The sequence below is a fragment of the Pteropus vampyrus genome, unplaced genomic scaffold, assembly GCF_000151845.1.
Source record: "Pteropus vampyrus isolate Shadow unplaced genomic scaffold, Pvam_2.0 Scaffold27, whole genome shotgun sequence".
NCBI classification, from domain to species: domain Eukaryota; kingdom Metazoa; phylum Chordata; class Mammalia; order Chiroptera; family Pteropodidae; genus Pteropus; species Pteropus vampyrus.
In genome coordinates, this window is record NW_011888808.1 from 10146540 (window position 1) to 10164206 (window position 17667).

The window sequence follows — 17667 nt, forward strand, 5'->3', positions numbered from 1 at the left end:
CTCTACCTTCAAACTATGCCTCAAGTCTGACTACTTCTCGCCACCTCCCCCACTACTACTCAGTCCAAACCACTGGTATCTCACATCTGTGCTACTGCAGTAACCTTCTAACTGGTCTTGCTGCTTCTTGCCTTGTTGTTTGCATAAGCGAAGATTAGGTTTTAAAGACATTAATCAGATCACAAGCTACACCCCCGTTTAACTCTAGTGGTTTCCTTTTCTACTTATAATAAAATTCAAATTCCAGTTTACAGCCATGTCACCCTGAATGTGCCTGATCTCATCTGATCTCGGAAGCTAAGCAGGGTTGGGCTTGGTTAGTATTTGAATGGGAGACCACCTAGGAAGACCAAGTGTTGAGGTGTTAAAAAAAAAAAATTCCTACATGGCTGACAGGCTCCTCTACACCCTGGCCACTGACACACACCATTTCCCACTCTTCTCGGCTCATTCTCCTCTAGCCACTAGCCTTCGTGATGGTCTTTGAATGTTTGCTCCAGCCTCAGGATCCTTATATTTGCTCCTCCTATTCCAGGTTGTTCTTCCTTAAAACTTTTAATGTCTTGTTCCTTCCCTTGATTTAAGTGTCTACATAAATGTCAGAATCTCAGAGATGCCTTCTGTCCGCCCTGTGTAAAAGAGCCCTACTTCTTCTAACAAGTTACTCTGATTTTTTATAGCACTTGTAACTGCTTAAAATTTATGTTTATCTCTATTTTCTCTTTCCTTCCCCAACTCCTCGCAGAAATGTAAGCTTCATGTGGGCAAGGACTTGGTATTCTTTCACTTTTGTATTTCTAGTGCTTAGCAGTTGAATAAGTTATTTGCGGAATGAGTAAACGAATCTTCTAGAACTAGTCTGATACAGATCTATCTTCTCTAGAGAATGGGAAAGTGAGAATACCGTTTACCTGCCACGTTTCCTCCTTAGACTCTCAGATGGACCGCAGGCATAGCTGTAGAGTTCATATGAATTTCTACATGGGCCACCAGGAAATCTTTTCTCAAAAGAGCCAGGTGCCTAGTGCTTTGGGACTGACAGCTTGCCCCCAGGACTGTAACCCACCTTCAGTTAGAGAACATTTACTTTACCTTCACCTTCCTGGTGGTATTCTAAAAGGAAAGCAACTCACCCCAATAACAACACTCATGCTTGACTCAGGAGCACTGTTCAGATTGGTGAGGAGAGAGTGGTTTGAATGCGGCCCTGAGTGGGATCTTAAATGATCTTTAGGCCCAGATCTCTTGTATCAGGCTCCTGGGGAGAGGAGTCCTGTACTAAAATGAAAAAAGTAGTCAAGCTTAAGAGCTGTAGACAACAGCACAGGGTGACTCTGTTTTATGGCCCCGCAGAATTTAACCCAGGCTGGAAGAAAGTGCTTCATTTCAGTGGCACTGAGGCCGCCGTACCTTGCCTCCGACCTCAGAGACATAAGAGATATTATAGGGGATAATGGGGGCACCATCCACAGTGCAGCAAGAATCACAGTATGTGTCTGGTGAGAAGTGACTATTGGAATGACGGGGGAGCTGCATGTAAACACAGGGTGCGTGCTAAGGAAGGATCAGTCACATTTTACTGCAGTGATTCTGGTAAACAAACAAAATCAATTTCCAGTGGCTCACAATATCAATGCCATGTTTTTGTCTCTCACTATAGATCTTCAGGTCCACCAGGGTGGTTCAGCTTCAGGCTCTGGGTCCGTTCAAGTCAGCTCCATATGTCTCTCATGCCGAGACCAGCAGCCCCTCATGGCAGATGAAAGAGGTTCAAGAAGCCAGGACAAACCATGAAAGCACATTTAAAACCTCTGCTCAGGTGACATTCATTAATATTCCACTGACATACAAATCACATAGTCAAATCCAACATCAGTGGGACATGAAAATGTACTGCAGTGGGAGATCCCGCAAAGCCACATAGCAAAGGCTGTGGGTGTTCATTCTACTGCAGGGAGATAGTGAAGAAGAAGTAACCCCATCTCCCACAGGACCACCAAGGCTGCTTGGAGGCACAAGTGAGTTACCATGGAGACATCTTGAGTGAGAAGCGTGAAATCTCAATGATAAAGGTATGCTGCCAAAGATTGTTCCTTCATTACTGTTACTGTGATACATAATCCTTGATTTTTACCCTCCAGGCTAAAATTTGAGCCTCTTCTACTTTTACCCACCAGGCTAAATATAAGACTGCGTAAGCTCAAATTACAAGACCACGGGACTTTTATCTGGCAAGAAACAACAAGGTAGAGAACTTGAGCACACAGAGTTTTCAACTTGTAACATAAAGGGCTGCACGCCCATGCAGTAGAGTGCAGCAACAAGGCCTGACATGGGAAAAGGTACACCCGAGTTTTTTTCAGGTTTGTTTAAAATTACAGGTAAGATCTTCCTTGTTCTGCATTTAAGAGCTTGGTTCCACAGTGATTTCTTTTCATATCTAAGAATTATATCAACACCCAGCCTACCGACATCTTGTGGGAACCAAGGGTCCACATAACTGATCTTCCCATTTAATGGAAACTTGCACCTTTAAATGTCAAAACAGTATTTATTTTAACCACCTTTTAAAAATAGAAATTGTTATAAAATATATAATTTATTACCTGTCTTTAAAATCAAACGGGCCTAAAAAAAATCAAAGGGGCCTAAACATAAGTCAATCTTTTCTTACAGATTCAGAATATTAATTTGTCTATTATTGTGTAACACAACAGTTTCTCCCCGTTTTTCTGTGTTCTTTGTATTCAGCTTTCATGTCCTTTTGCTATCATTTGACTTTTTTTTTTAAAAGTCTTTAATTTATTATCTTACTTCCAATCTATGATAGACAAAGAAACAGGTTATCAAGCTTTATTAGCATCGTATGTTCAGACCCATGTATGCAAGGGTAGTCATATAAAGATGGCATTTCTTAAATCAGTAGGGAACAAATGGAACATTAGCCATCCATTTGGAAAAATAAAATAAAATTACTTCCTTAATTTCACTGTTAAGTTCCAGATGGATTTTTACATTTATTTCAAAAGCAAAATAACAAAAGCATTTGAATAAGTGTCAAAGAATAAAATATGGAAGAATCTTGAGATGGTGAAGACTTTCTTAATCCAAGAAACAAAATGCAGAAATAATGAAGTAAAAAAAGTAAATTTTGATAACCCCATAAAAATAAAACTTTATGTACTACCAAAGATACACACTCAACTTAAAAAAAAAATAAAAGCAAAAGACTGAAAGGAATAATCATCATGATGTAAAAGGCAAAATATTAGTGACCAAAATGTTACCATTGTGGGTGATTTAAACTTCACTGTCGCCCCAGCGGCATGGGAAGTATGCAGAAGTGTAATTAGCATTTTTTTTTTAGTTCTTCCCCACTGAAGCAGTGAAGAATAACAGGTTGGTGAAATTTAGAAAAGATTTATTAAAAGTACATTTTAGAAAGATAGAGTACACTCCAAGGGAGGAATGGGGTTTCAGCGAAGAGAGCTGTAACAAGGCCGAAGTGAGAAGGTCTGAATTATTTTAGGGCAGAGATGGATGGTTACAAAGGCATTCCTAGGTGACTGGCACATGAGGTCATTTTGATTGACACTTGACTGCTGTAGAACACTTTGCCTAGTGCAAAGGCGCTTACTCAGAATTCAATCTGTTATGGTTAGATTCATAAACTTCTGGGCATAAACATGGTATTATAATGATAGTATAATGAGGCTGAGGTTGTGGGCAGGTTAGGGCAGTACCTTCTGCGCACATGTCTGTGGCTGCATTAAACCAGCTATAGGTTATGGCCCTCCTGTTCCATTGTCTCTGGGGATGCAGCAGGGATTCTCTAACTACCAATAGGGTGTTCTTTGGGTGGTATTTAGGCTGGGCCTCTATTCCTTTGTTCTCCTGTCGCTCATGTCTGACTAGCTAGCTAAAAAAAAATGCATATAAATGTCTAAAAATTAGTAAGGAAATGATAACAACCCAATACAAATATGGGCAAAGGAAATGAACATGCAGTTCTGTAAAGAGGAAATACAAATGACTGGCAAAAAGTTAAAAAGATACTCATTCTTCCCAGTGATAGAAAACCTATATAGTAAAGCAAAGCACAAGTAGCCTTTTTATCTATTATATTGGAAAACATTAGACAGACTAATTATAACCAATGTTGATAAAATTGTGGGGAAACAGGTATTTGCATGCATTCTAGCTTAAGTACAAACTGTGTACGGCCTTTTTGGAAAGCAGATTGTCAGTGTTTATTAAAATTTTAAATGTTTATTCATTCGACCTAGATATTCACTTTCAGGTAACTAACCTAGAGGAAGACTTAATACAGGATCCTCCCTGTTGCATATTCATCGTGTGTGAAATTAGAAACAATCTAAATATCTATCAACAGAGGAATTGTTAAACTCTGGTGAGCCTATTCTATATGTTGGGGGAAATTCCATTTCTTTTCTGGTCTCATTTCCAATGAAAGGAATACAATTAGAGTAACACTCCTCCCGTCCCTCTACTCATGCCTCTCTATGGGAAGAGGATTAGTGAATCTGGGCATGCTCAGCTAAGTCTTTTCCTTTTTCTCTTTTTTGATGACTTTCAGAGACACTGCATTTTGACCTGTTATCCATTGTGTGGCAGGTTCTAATTCTCTGGGACTAGCTGTGACTGAGGGAGGAAAGCCTATCTAATTCAACCCTGTCTAATTGTAGGTGGAAATGCTTTCAGCCAAAGTTTGGATTCATGTTCAATTCAATGCTTCTGAGTAAAAGAGTAGACACTGTGGTCTGCTGTCTATTTTTCAGTTAGTCCTGTTTTGGGATAGGAATAAGGAAATAACATAGTGGCCTCCTAAAAATTCAACAACTTGGAACTTTGGAAGGTAAAACAGGACTGACTCTGAGAACAGAAAGAGCACATGGGGGTGCATTACAGGTCCCAGCAGGGCTGCTGGCACTAGGTTTTGTTGCTGCTGTAGGAAGGGCAAGGCCAGGGGTATTTTTGCCCTTGGCTATTTGAAATATGGTTTGAAACGTGGTCATTTTTTACATCTGCTTTTAGGGCCAAACAGGAAACTAACCTCTTGGATTCATTTGGCTAGTCTACTGCAGATTGAGAATCATAGCCCACCATATCTCGGTCAATTGCATAATCTCTGGCCATGGCTTTGGATTTTAGAGACTCAAACACTATGGTTTCATTATTGGAATGGATATATATTTAATAAACCTTTTTTAAAAATAAAAATATAATATGCAAAAAGTGCTCAAGTCATAAAAGTACCCGCTTAGTGAATGATTACAAAGTGAACACTATCCATATTCACCAGCAGATCAAGAAGCAGAAATGTGTTTTATTAAAAAACAATTATGCCAAATTATTGGGTTGAGGTACAGAAATAACTCAATAAAATTACAGGAAGGCCAAAGACTGAGAAGGGGATTAATAGGCCTATATCTAGGAGTCAGAGAGTCAAAGAGGAACTAGTTTAGTGTAAGTTTGAAAAAATATGCTTTAAGATGAAGCAATGGAAGAATATAAGCAAAATAAAGAGTTTCTCTTGAGAGAAGATTGAGTGAGATCTGGGATCCAGGCTTCAATGTGTGGTCCCAGACTAGCCGCATGAGCATCACTGAGAACTTGTTAGAAATGCAAAGACTGATTCTACCCCAGACCCATTTCATCAAAGCTCCACATCCTTGCTAACATTGGTTAATTCTTGTCCTTTTGAAGATGACATCCTAACAGGTGTGATATCTCATTGTGATTTTGATTTGTATTTCCCTAATGATGATGATGTTGAGCACGTAACTGTTGGCCTTTGTATGTCTTCTTCAGATAAAGGTCTCTTCAGTTCCTTTACCCATTTTTTTTTAAAGGAACAGTGAGCCTTTTATTGTAGATTAATTCACTTTGTCTTAACAATTCCATGAGTGAGGCACATCTGGAACTTTTTAAAAATCAAAAATCAAAACCACCAGACATCCAAATGCAGTCAGCATAATATCTTTCTCATACCATGGATTGTTGCTGAAAACTGAGAACTAGTCACTACAATGTTTCTACTCATTTTTTAATAGGATTTTATTGTTATTATGAAGTTGTATGAGTTCTTTATATATTGTGGATATTAAACCCTTATCAGTATATGATTTGCAAATATTTTCTCCTATTTGGTAGATTGCCTTTTCATTTTCTTGATGGTTTCCTTTGTATGCAGAAGCTTTTTAGTTTGATGTAGTCCACCTTATTTTTGCTTTTGTTGCTTTTGCTTTTAATGTCAAATCTAAAAAATGATTGCCAAGAGCAATATAATATCAAGGAGCTTATTGCCTATGTTTTCTTCTAGGAGTTTTATGGTTTCAGGTTTTACATTTAAGACTTTAATCTATTTCTAATTGATTTTTGTGTATGGTGTAAGATAGTGGTCCATTTTAATTTTTTGCATGTGGCTATCCAGTTTTCCAACACCATTTATTGAAGACACTGTCTTTTCCCTAATGTATATTCTTGGCTCCTTTGTCATAAATTATTGACCATACATATGTGGCTTTATTTCTGGGCTCTCTATTCTGTTTTATTGCTCTGTGTCTGTTTTCATTTTAATATCACACTGTTTTGATTACTATAGTTTTGTAATACAGTTTGAAATCAGTAAGCGTGATGCCTCCAGCTTTGCTCTTCTTTCTCAAGATTGCTTTGGCTATTCAAGCTCTTTTATGGTTCCATACAAATTTTAGGATTATTTGTTCTACTTCTGTAAAAAATAATAACAAAATTTTGTTAGGGATTGCATCGAATCTGTAGATTGCTTTGGGTAGTATAGACATATTAACAACATTAATTCTTCTAATCCATGAGTACAGAACATTTTTCTATTTATTTGTGTCTTTACTTTCTTACATCAGTGTCTTATAGTTTTCAGTGTACATGTCTTTCGTCTCCTTGGTTAAATTTATTCCTAGGTATTTTATTCTTTTTGATAAAATCATAAATGACCTCTTTCTAATAGGTCATTATTAGTGTATAGAAACACAACAAATTTTTGTATATTGAAATCGTATCCTGCAATTTTATTGAATTTCTTTGTTAGTTTTAATAGTTTTTTGGTGGAGTCTTTATGGTCTTCAGTATGTCAGATCATGCCATCTGTAAATAGTGACAGTTTTAGTTCTAAATCTTTCAGATTTAGATGCCTTATGTTTCTTTTGCTTGCCTAATTGCTTTGGCTAGCACTCTCAATACCACGTTGAATAGAAGTGGTGAAAGCACGCATCCTTGTCTTATTCTTGATCTTAGAAAAAAGTTTTCAATTTTTCATCATTCAGTATGCTGTTAGCTGTGCGATTCTAATATATGGCCTTTATTATGACATATATTGCATTTTTTTGATGTAATAAACTTTTTTTTTTTTAAGTATACACTTGGTGGGACCTGTTGTTCATGCATCTTCGCCAGCAGCTAGGGCATCTCCACCCTTGGTGTTTCTTGGTGTTACTTGAGCTCTTTACTTTGAAACTAGTTTAATAAGTCCCTTACTAAAGAGCTCCTGAAGGGCTACCCTAGCCAAGGAACCTCAGATCTTCAGTCTCTCAGAGACAACAGCTGGGGTTATAAGGTTATAGTCGGGAACTTCCTTACAGAGTTTGTCATATGTCACTTTGTCAAACAAGACTAGATTATTAAGCTTGTCCTGAACTTTGCCTTTGGATCATTTCTTCCTTTTTGCCTTGCTCACAGATTTGTTCACTGGGTCTTTGTCTTTCTTGGTTGAATTTCTGGCATCTTTCTTCTTCTTGTCATTCTTGGGTGGCATAACGAAGTTCTGAGAGCAGTTGCTACCACTGCAGCCTCACTAAGATGTCAGACTATATACTACATTTTTGAGAGGCATATCTCCTTGCCCCATTACCTTTGGTGAGTTGCATTGGATGTTATGATTGTGCATGTTTTTGATGGGAAACATAATATGGAGCACATTTTTGGTTTAGGCAACATTAAGTTCTAGGAGCTGTTTAATAAATTAACTACCCTAACTTATAGTAGAGTCTTGTGAGGCCAAAAAACTGTCCACAGGACAGATTTGTAGAAGAGCAGTGATTGTTATTGAGGGAATAGATTCATGAATATAGAAGACAGAACATTCTGATTAATGCCTGATCTCTTCTTAACAGTGCCCCTGTGGATTTCGGGCTAAAGAACAAAAGGCTGGAAAATGTTCAGGAGAATTTTCATTTCCCTGGTCTCAGTTAGAGTCTAGATTTTGCTCTTGTTCTTCCTTCCACCTTTCATTCATTCATTCATCCATTCATTCATTCATCCCTATGGGAAGAGGACTGGTTCGCTCAATTGGTGAGTTAGGTAGCAGGAGCTGAGCACCATAGGTTAGCCCTTTTGCTGCCATCTTCCAAGGTGTCTGATTGGAGGGCATTCTAGCTTGTGCACTGCTCTGTAGCAAGCTCTGAAGCCTGAGGACATGTTGGATGTCCTGGAATATCTGTGACCCAACAGGTAATTCCATATTCATTCAGGGGTAAAAAATAGCAAGTCCTTTTAGATGGACCCTTAAGCCATGTGTTTCCAATCAGCTTGTTAGCAACGCAGACATTTTGACTTTTGTCAGTTTTTGATTTATATCTATCTGCCTCCATTGCCTTCTTTCTCTATAGATCTAAGACTTAGGAAAGAAAGGAAATATTATTTTGGCTTTCTAACTCCCAACACTATGGATTAGTATATGAAACAGTTAAAAATAACTAAATGGCTCCGTATATATACACATGGAAAGATTTATTGATCAGTCTTATTTTTAATTTAAAAAATCAGACTGCAAAAGAGGACAGGCACAATATGATCCTATTTTTTTTTAAACATAGGCTCACAGGCTCGCAAACCCTATATTTCTCTATGTACATTTATATATGTAAATATATATAGAAAGTTCTAAAGGATATGTTCTAAACCAGCAACAATAGCTTCTGTATGTTGTATTTGATTTTTTAAATAGAATGTATCTGTAATTTATAGTTTAAAAAATCTTATGTGTGAGTAGAGTGTCTAGCTGAAGGCTAACCCCTTTTGAAGGTTCAGAGGCCTTTTTCTATTAATTCCTGGTTAGAAGCTGTGAGATTTTCCCTAATTAGAGTGGTGAGGAAGGAATGGACACGTGATCCATATGGAGCCCAGGGGACACAGGTAAATGCAGGCTCTGTCCCTGGGAGCATATTCTGGGGTTCATATGGGGGGATAGTGTTGGATTGGAAAAATAGACACTGCAAAGGAGAGAAGAAGCTGGGCAGGCAGGCTTGGAATTGAAATGTGAGTGCAGGTGGAGCAAGAGGGTCCATGCTGACTTTGGGGCTTGATCTTTATTGAGTGCTTTCTGTGGCATGCACTGGTGGGTTAGCCTGATTCAGTGTATAGAGTTGGGCTTAGCAAAAACTGCTTTTAAGGGTTGCTAAATGACTGCATTTGTGAAGTATCTAAGTATCCAAATGTTTTAAGATGTGTAGAATGAAGTGTGAGGATGCCACTGGAGCTATGACATCCTTACCTATCAAACAGCCTTGATACACCTTTGAAGAGGACTCTGTACCTGCAGATCTGTCCCTGAAAAAGCTCTTTGTGGGTGTTAAGTGGTGAAATAAATGCAAGGATATTAAAACTGATTTTCTTCTCCGGAGGTAAATTGTAGTTTACCTTCTAACCACCAGGGAGCGTACGCATTTCAGTCAGAGAACCGGCTTGGGGCTGAGCAGGAGCCAGGCGGGGATAATTACTTCCAGGTGTGGCAGACTCCACATCCTTTTCCCGAAGGCCATAGAAATTAACCCTTCAACTGGCCAGTTGGATTAAGTCTTTTTGACATTTGATTCTGCCCTATGGCAATTGGCAATAAACAGGTTTATAAAGACACTGCATTAACAAATTTCATTTAACTCTTTATTTTCCCAAATTTCCTTTGAGAACTCTCACAGCTGGTTACTTCTTTTGTGGTTATTTTTAAGTCCTCTGCAAATATGGTAAAAATTGAGTGGCAGAAGAGACAACCATTTGTCCTCATTTTCGTCATCAAAGATTAAATCACATAAACAAAAACCCATCCCCTTGTAAACAAAAAGAAAAGAAAAATGGCACAGAAATTCCCAGAAGCAACATTCCATCTTTTATTTGTCTGTTTTGTTTGTTTTGTTTTAGGATGCCAGCAGATGGCCCAGTGACATCCTTAAGAAGTCAGAGCTTACTAGAAAAGAGTTAGCCGGAAAATCAGGAGTGCAGACAGTGCTAACACCTCACCCCATCTCTCTGGAGCACCATTTCTCCAAGTTTAGTCTGACTACCATCTGAATTTGAGCCACCTGGGAGAAGGAGGCTTATAAAAATGCAGCTTTCTGGGCTGCATCTCAACCTACTAAATCAGAATCTGGATCTCTGAATCTGCATTTTAACCTAGTTGATTTCTTATGAATATACATTACATTTGGGACTAGAGGTCAGCCTCTTGGGGTGAAGTAAGAGGAGAGATGTGGCTCCTTGGGGTATTTCTGTATCAGGTTGCAAGGACCTTACCCCAGATAAAGGTCACAAGCCCTGTGGAAAACAAAGTGGCTGGCAGCTGGGCCCGAGGATGGGTAGGAAAAGCTGTGAGGCTATAGGAGCTATCGTTAAGAGCCATCTGGAAGGAGAAATGGGGATCATTGGGCAACACAGGAAGTTGCTCTGAAGCATCCCTGAAGACTTCCTGCCACTCGAAAGCACCCAGAAATCCAAAGCACAATATCCAACAATATTGGTACCATCTGCAGAGCACCTATGAAACATTCCTCTTACTCCCAGATATCTCCCTTACTTCAGGAAATCTCCTCACTTGATCGCACTTCTGGAATTTCACCAAATACAGCTTCATTTGTGTAAGATTTTTGTTTTGTTTTTAAATCTTTTTTTTTTCAAATTCAAATCCCATTGAGAAAATGAAGCTTCTATTCACACGTTGGAGGGAATCTGCTTATTATCTCTTGTTGCATAATTGTGATCTCTTATACTAAGAAGAAAAGGGGAACATTTTTATTAAATTGAGAGGAAAAGGTAATTTTAGAGCCTGGGAAGCTTGAATGAAGGGTGGAGGCATGGGAACAGAACAGTGATTCCAGGAACATTGTAAGCAGGGAAAACTTCGAGAGCTGCTTCTGGTCCTTCAGGGCTTCAAGCCCTGGGATAATCCTGGCCAGAAGTAATAAGAAATGGTGAGTACTTGCAGCAGGATTGAAATCTTAGTTTGCAAACTCCAGAATTGAAGATATAGATCTTCATGTTTCTATGCCATTCTAATTTCTATTTTGCCTCCCTGTACCCATCTATAAACTAGGTTACGTTGCGACAACAAACAGCCCCCAAAACTCAGTGGCTTAATACAATGGAGGCTAATTTCTTGCTTATGCTACCTATCCTCTGTGGGTTGGCAGAGGGACTATACTTGGTACTATCACTTTGGGATCTAGGGCTCATTTTCGCATGCCAAGGTCACTGTGGTAGCAAAAAAAAGCTGTGACAAATTGCACATAGGCTCTATATTGTCAAGATTCTCCAGAGAAACAAAAATCAATAAAATGTGTGTGGGCACACAGAGACAGAGAGACAGAGAGACATACAGATAGATGGAGACAGACAGAGACAGAGATTTATCTTGAGGAATTCGCTCACACAGTTGTGGGGGTTGGCAAATCCAAAATCTGCAGGGCAGGCTGGAGACCCAGGGAAGAGTTAATGTTATATAGCTCAAGTCCAAAGGCAGTCTGGAGACAGATTTCTTTTTTTCTTGGAGGACTTCAGTTTTTTCCCTTAAGATCTTAAACTGATTGCACGAGGCACACCCACATTCTGGAGCATAATCTGCTTTACTCAAAGCCTACTCATTTAAATGTTAATCACATCTAAAAAATACTTTCACAGTAACATCTAGACTGGAATTTGACCCAAAACTGGGTACCATGGCCTAAACAACTTGACACATAAAATCAACCATCATAAATTCTTAATCTTCAGCTTAAGCAGAAAACATCTCACTTCACTCACATGTCATTGGTCAAAGTATATCACATGACTACAGCTAACTTCAAGGGGGCAGGGCAATGCAAATTCTACCATCTGTCCAGGAGGAGGAGAACCAGAATATTTGTGAACAGTCCTTATGGCCACCACAATCCTCATTTCACTAAGGGAATACAAACATGTTCCAAGCTAATGTGGGGTCCTTCTCTTTCCCTGAGTTCCATCTATGGGGGTAGTAGAGGGGCTTATGTATGCTGTGATAGTGGAGAACACCTGGACCTCAGTTATCATCTCTTCAGGTCGGCATCTCCTGCTCACCTCCTTTCAGTTTGCAGGGTTCCATCAGAGCCAGTGACTTTTTGGACATGTCTGTACCTCTCTAGGGCAAGTGGGATTTATTCTGCTCTAACTGGGCCCTATTAGGGCCCAAGAAACTCTTTGAGGCCGGGGTCGTGGAGGTCGTTAGTTGCTTCCAATGTCTGTTCTTCTCCTAGAAATAGAACACCTAATTTTTAGCTGAACACACGCTATTCAGAGTGATGATATTTCCCAGACTTCTTTGCACTCTGTTAGAGTTATGAGACTAGATTCTGGCCATTGGGATAAAGGCAGAAGAGAATATGTACAACATCTGCCAAGGAACCTTAAGGGAGCGGGTGAGCTCCTGCTATCTGGGACATGGATACAATGGCTGGACTGTGAGCGGTCATTTTGGAGACTGAGGAGACTTTGGAAATGAAGGTCGTGCAGAGCGAAGCAAAGCTTAGAAAGGGTGCCGTACCAACCCTCAAGCACATCCCGCCAATCTGCTATGTGAAAGTCAAATTAACTTCCTACTTGTTTAAGCCATGTCCCTAGGTTTCTGTCACTTGCAGAACACGAAGTAATGACAGTTTAGCAAGAATTTCCTTACATGGCAAGAGGTAGGTCCTTGGGGCTGATGAGGCCTCTCTCTCAACTTGATGGCATAAAAGATCTGCAGCTCTAGACCCCTCTGACTTAGCAGGTTCCCAACTCTGGGGCCACTGCTCAGAGAGGAACTGAGAAGCCATCTACTCAACTACTTGAATCCTTGTCTAGTGTGTATGCTTGGCACTCTTTGTTTGCTAGTGCAGAGGCAAACTGAAGTGAGAGTAGCCTCTGAACTGTACACAAGTTGCCATTCACATCACTCTTTGAACCTGTCCTGGATTTTGATGAAATGACCTGTTGTCTTTGTTTGGGTTCCCCTAGAAATATCTCAAAATGAAGAGGTGAGTGCCCGTAGTTTATTCAGGAGGTAATTTCAGGAAATGCCAATAGGCAAATGGAGAAGTGAGATGGGGAGAGGAAGACAGCCGACAAAGTGAGCAACTGAGCTCGCTGCAGGACAGACCGCTGTGAGTAGGGTAGACATGCCTCAGAATTATTCCAGATTTCCCTACTCCTGAGGGCTGAGGAAGGTGAGGTGCAGAGCCATTAAATCTCTGTTCCCCACTGGTTGAAAGCAGCTTCTGGAGGCACTCACATTCCAGCACTCTCTGTTGCCCCATGTGCAGGCCACGCAGCCTCCTGTGACCAGAAAAGAGTCTTCAGGTGGAGTCGTGGGTGTCGACAGTAAGCAGCCTTCAGAGTGCAGTGAGAGTGACAAGGGAGAAGGGCCGGCACTGACATCCACGCTGACTCTTCTCTAATGCATTCCCCACTGTGAAACCAGATCATCTGAAAAGCGGGGAAAAAAAAAAGTCTTTCCTCTAGGAAAGGAACAGCTTTGCTTAAATTACAGTCAAACGCTCTTCTCTTAAGCTATATCCCCTGGTAAAATTGAAACCATGAAATAACTATTTAGAATTCTGTTTTTCAGGTTCCGTATAGCAAATTGCCCTTGCTGGGACAAGCTACATAGTATTGGGGCCTCATGGAAAATAAAAATGCAGGGGCCTTTGTTTAAAAGTTGTTAAGAATTTCAAGGTGGTGACACAGCATTAACTAAGCATGGGACCCTTCTATGTGAGGGGGCCTATGGGACTATCCGCTCTGGCGTTTTACAGTACTTTATAAGTTGTAGGTTTCCTGAGAAGGTCTATTAGTCCAAGCTCAAAGTTTCCAACTCAGATTTTATTTTCCTCTCTTGCTTCCTTTTTGGGGTTTAATCCTCCCTGTGATTTCTGACACTGAAGATCCAAGACAATTAAAGTTCTTTCTCTCAGAAGTGTCTCAGAGCCTCTCTGTTTTTGACATGAAATGGCCCCGTTCTTGGATTAGCTTCATGCTAATATCACATGCGTAACAATCATAGGAAGTCATGCAATATGGCTAATACTGACGGCAGCTTATTTCTTAGTTGTCATGCACTCATAAGTAGCTAGGTAGCCTCCTGGCTCCCCCTTTCTCATTGTCTCCTGGGTCTTGTTCCTCTGTAAGTTTAGTGGTTGAGAAAGCTATTTATACGAGGCCTACAGCAATCCTGGTCATGGGCTACCACTGACTCTGACTGAGAAACAATGATGACTGGGATGGCACAGGGCATAGAAAAGAGCTAATTCAAGAGAGAGTGAATGTAAACTCAATAAGATTGGGTGATGGATTAAATAAAGGGAACAAGGATACGGAGGAGGGCTCCCAGATTTCTCGCTCTATCAGAACATGGTTTCTCTGGTTGGAGAGGGGATAATTTCCCTCTACCCTTCTGGGTTCTTTTGGTTGGTCTAATAATTAAATTGACACAAGACAGATCAACAGGAGAAAAAAATTAATTCATAAAGGTCTCATAGACATTGGACCTAAAGAAATGACGAAAACATGCAGCTCTTATATATTTTAGACAAAGAAACAATAAATTTGTGAAGAATTGACAGGAAAAAGAAACAGGCGTGGTTGCTTAATTAGTGAAGAAGAGTCTAAGGAGAGTTTGGGCTTTGGGTAGTAAATTAGTAAAGAAGTAACAGGTTTGTCAGTATAGGCTTTTAGCCCTAAAAATTTCCTGTCTCTGGTGATAAGGATGTTTCTCTACCTCCCGGTGGAAGGAGGGTAACTTTCACATGGATGATTTATTTCCTGCTTTCAGGGAAACAGAGAGGAGGAGCAGAGTGTCTTACTTGCACTGGCTGTTTCTCAAGTAACTTTAATTCAAAATAATCAATATTCCAGAATGGAATACTTCGAGTAGCTTGCTCTGAGACCCAACACTCTTGTTCACGTATTGGATCGATATTTAATAAATTTCTCCCATGTGTCAGGCAATGATAATCCTTTCAGACACCTAGCTCCTTCCCCCTCATAATTTATTTGGTAAAAGTCATATTAAGTCATTCCTTATAAGCTCCATTCTAAATCTGATCGTCCCCTCATGGAGCAGGGCTCTTCCTGATTTACAGGGCCAACAACCAAAGAAAACAAAACCAAACACGAAAAATAGAAACCTAAAAACTGCAGCATTTCTTATCTACCAAACACGCTACATATATACAAATTTAACTGCTAATTATCAGTTGTGAATAGTCACCCTTATAAATATATGGCAGGGTAATATTAATCTACCCACCCTGTATTTCCTATAACGTCTTTGCCATTCTCTTCCACATTCAGTTCTGCGTTTGAGTTTGAACAACCTAGTACAGAAGAGAATAGAAAGGACTAAGAAATAATCTGCTGGAAAAGCAATGCTCCAGCCCTCAGAATCTATAAAGATTTCTCCAACTAGGGTGGGTGGAGTAGATGGCCTGGGTGCATGGAAAATGATGAATTCCCAAGTGAGAGGACCTTGGGCTCAGCAGGGACGGGGTGGGTGGATGGGTGTGGAGAGACACAAACCCTGGGAGCAGAGAGAACTCTGTCTTTTTCCCCACATACAGCCCCAAGGATGTGGCAGGGCCCAGAGAGAAAAGAGTGTTGCCAGGTGTGTCAGGCAGATAGAGCTGTACCTGAAACAGTCATATTAGTTATGATTATGCTGAGCTGTGAGTCTCCCAAAGCACAGTGACAGCACCTTAACCACATTAGACTTCCTCTTTCACCTAACAACTCCCTCTGCCCCTAGCACTCACGACTCCCTACACTTTTATTTTTATTTCATAGCACTTATCACAGTAACTGCATGTGTATAATTAATCAGGCTTCTCTCCTAATGGACTATAATCTCCTTGAAGGCAGAGTTTTTAATCTGTCACACTCACCCTTATATTCCCAGCATATATCATACAGTTCCAGAATATATACTGAATGAATAAATGAATAAATATATACTGAATGAATAAATGAATAAATATATAAACAAACAAATAAATAAGATGGAAATGCCTCGTTTGGGTCTCAGGCATTTGGTTCAGCTGTAAAGTGTTTGAGACAATGAATATCCTTAATATAGGTGCTTGTGGAGCAGGGAAGAAGGTTAAATTGATGAGTCTCACCAGGAATAAAAGAAGAAAAGAAATGGAAAAACATTTTGTTCATGGAACCCTACAGGAGGAGAGGGGAGGCAAGCATAATCCCGTTTCTAGTTCTTAAAATTATTTAACATATTAAATAAGTAATATAGGTACACAATTTAAAAAAATTAAATTCTACAGCGCTGTACACTTATGCCTGTGTACCAGGAATATTCTCTGCTACCTAGAAGAAGCAACTTGATTTTGGTTTTTAGGTAATTATGTTTGTATGTCTAAATACTATGCTTACACTGCTGTTTCTTGGTTTATCAACTTTAGACATTATCTCTTGACTTCCTATTGTGAATAGTAAGATTTAGCTCACTCACACTCCTCACCCAGGAGAGTTACATCTTTATCTTTAGTTCTCTATTGGTTACTATTTAAACATAAAATAATGGACTTAAGTCTCTCTTTCTTCTTCCAATGATTTTAAGCAGTATCTTATTGACTTCTCCCTTTATTAAAACCAAAAAAGAGGCTTCTGCGTGGTGGGAATGAAGGTTTGGAAGGTCTGTCCTGGTTGGACCAGAAGTGACTCGTCAGCTGCTGGGGCGGGGAGGCGAAAGATTAGTCTGTCTGTGGCTTCAACAGTTCATCATCCTAGGACCAGATACCCCACAACAATAAAAAGGATAATTTTGGTATATCAATATGATACAGTACTATTTATATACAGCAATGAAAAAGAATGAAGTACTGCTACCCAAAACAACATTGAGGAATATCACAGAAAGAAAGTGGAGGAAAGAGTACTTTGGAGATGGGCTGTAGCTTACATACAGCAAAGTCCACAAAATTGAAGACTACTTTCCATCTCCAACTACTCTACCACTCCAGCAGGAAGAAAGGAAAATCTTCTCATCCAACAACCGCTCAGCCAATGAAAGACTGTTACAACTCAGCCAATGAAAAGCCACTGTACTTGTTTTTCTCCTTCTGTTTCTTGACTTGCATGTGGTTGGACACAAAACCTTATGTCTAGAATTGCATTTTTTTGTTGTTGTTCTTGAATAAACCCTTTTTTTGGGGGGGGCGGCAGATTGTGTTTCTCTTAAACTCTTCCCTCCATGCTTTATTTTCCAGTTTCCGACATCTGTAATTTTACTTTCACATTGCCAAAGTTGGTATGTGTACATTTTGTTTCTGACCATAATTTGTTCCTCCATACTTTATCTAGCTTAATTCTAAAAGGTGAATATCTCTAGAGGAGGAAAGA

At 39.7% G+C, this 17667-nt stretch overlaps 2 pseudogenes; one reads left to right on the plus strand and one right to left on the minus strand.

The window, feature by feature from the left end:
- Positions 1-246: 246 nt before the first annotated feature.
- Positions 247-365, plus strand: LOC111737527 (annotated as a pseudogene).
- A 2585-nt stretch (positions 366-2950) lies between these two features.
- On the minus strand, positions 2951-7853 carry LOC105289697 (annotated as a pseudogene).
- Between the last annotated feature and the right edge of the window lie 9814 nt (positions 7854-17667).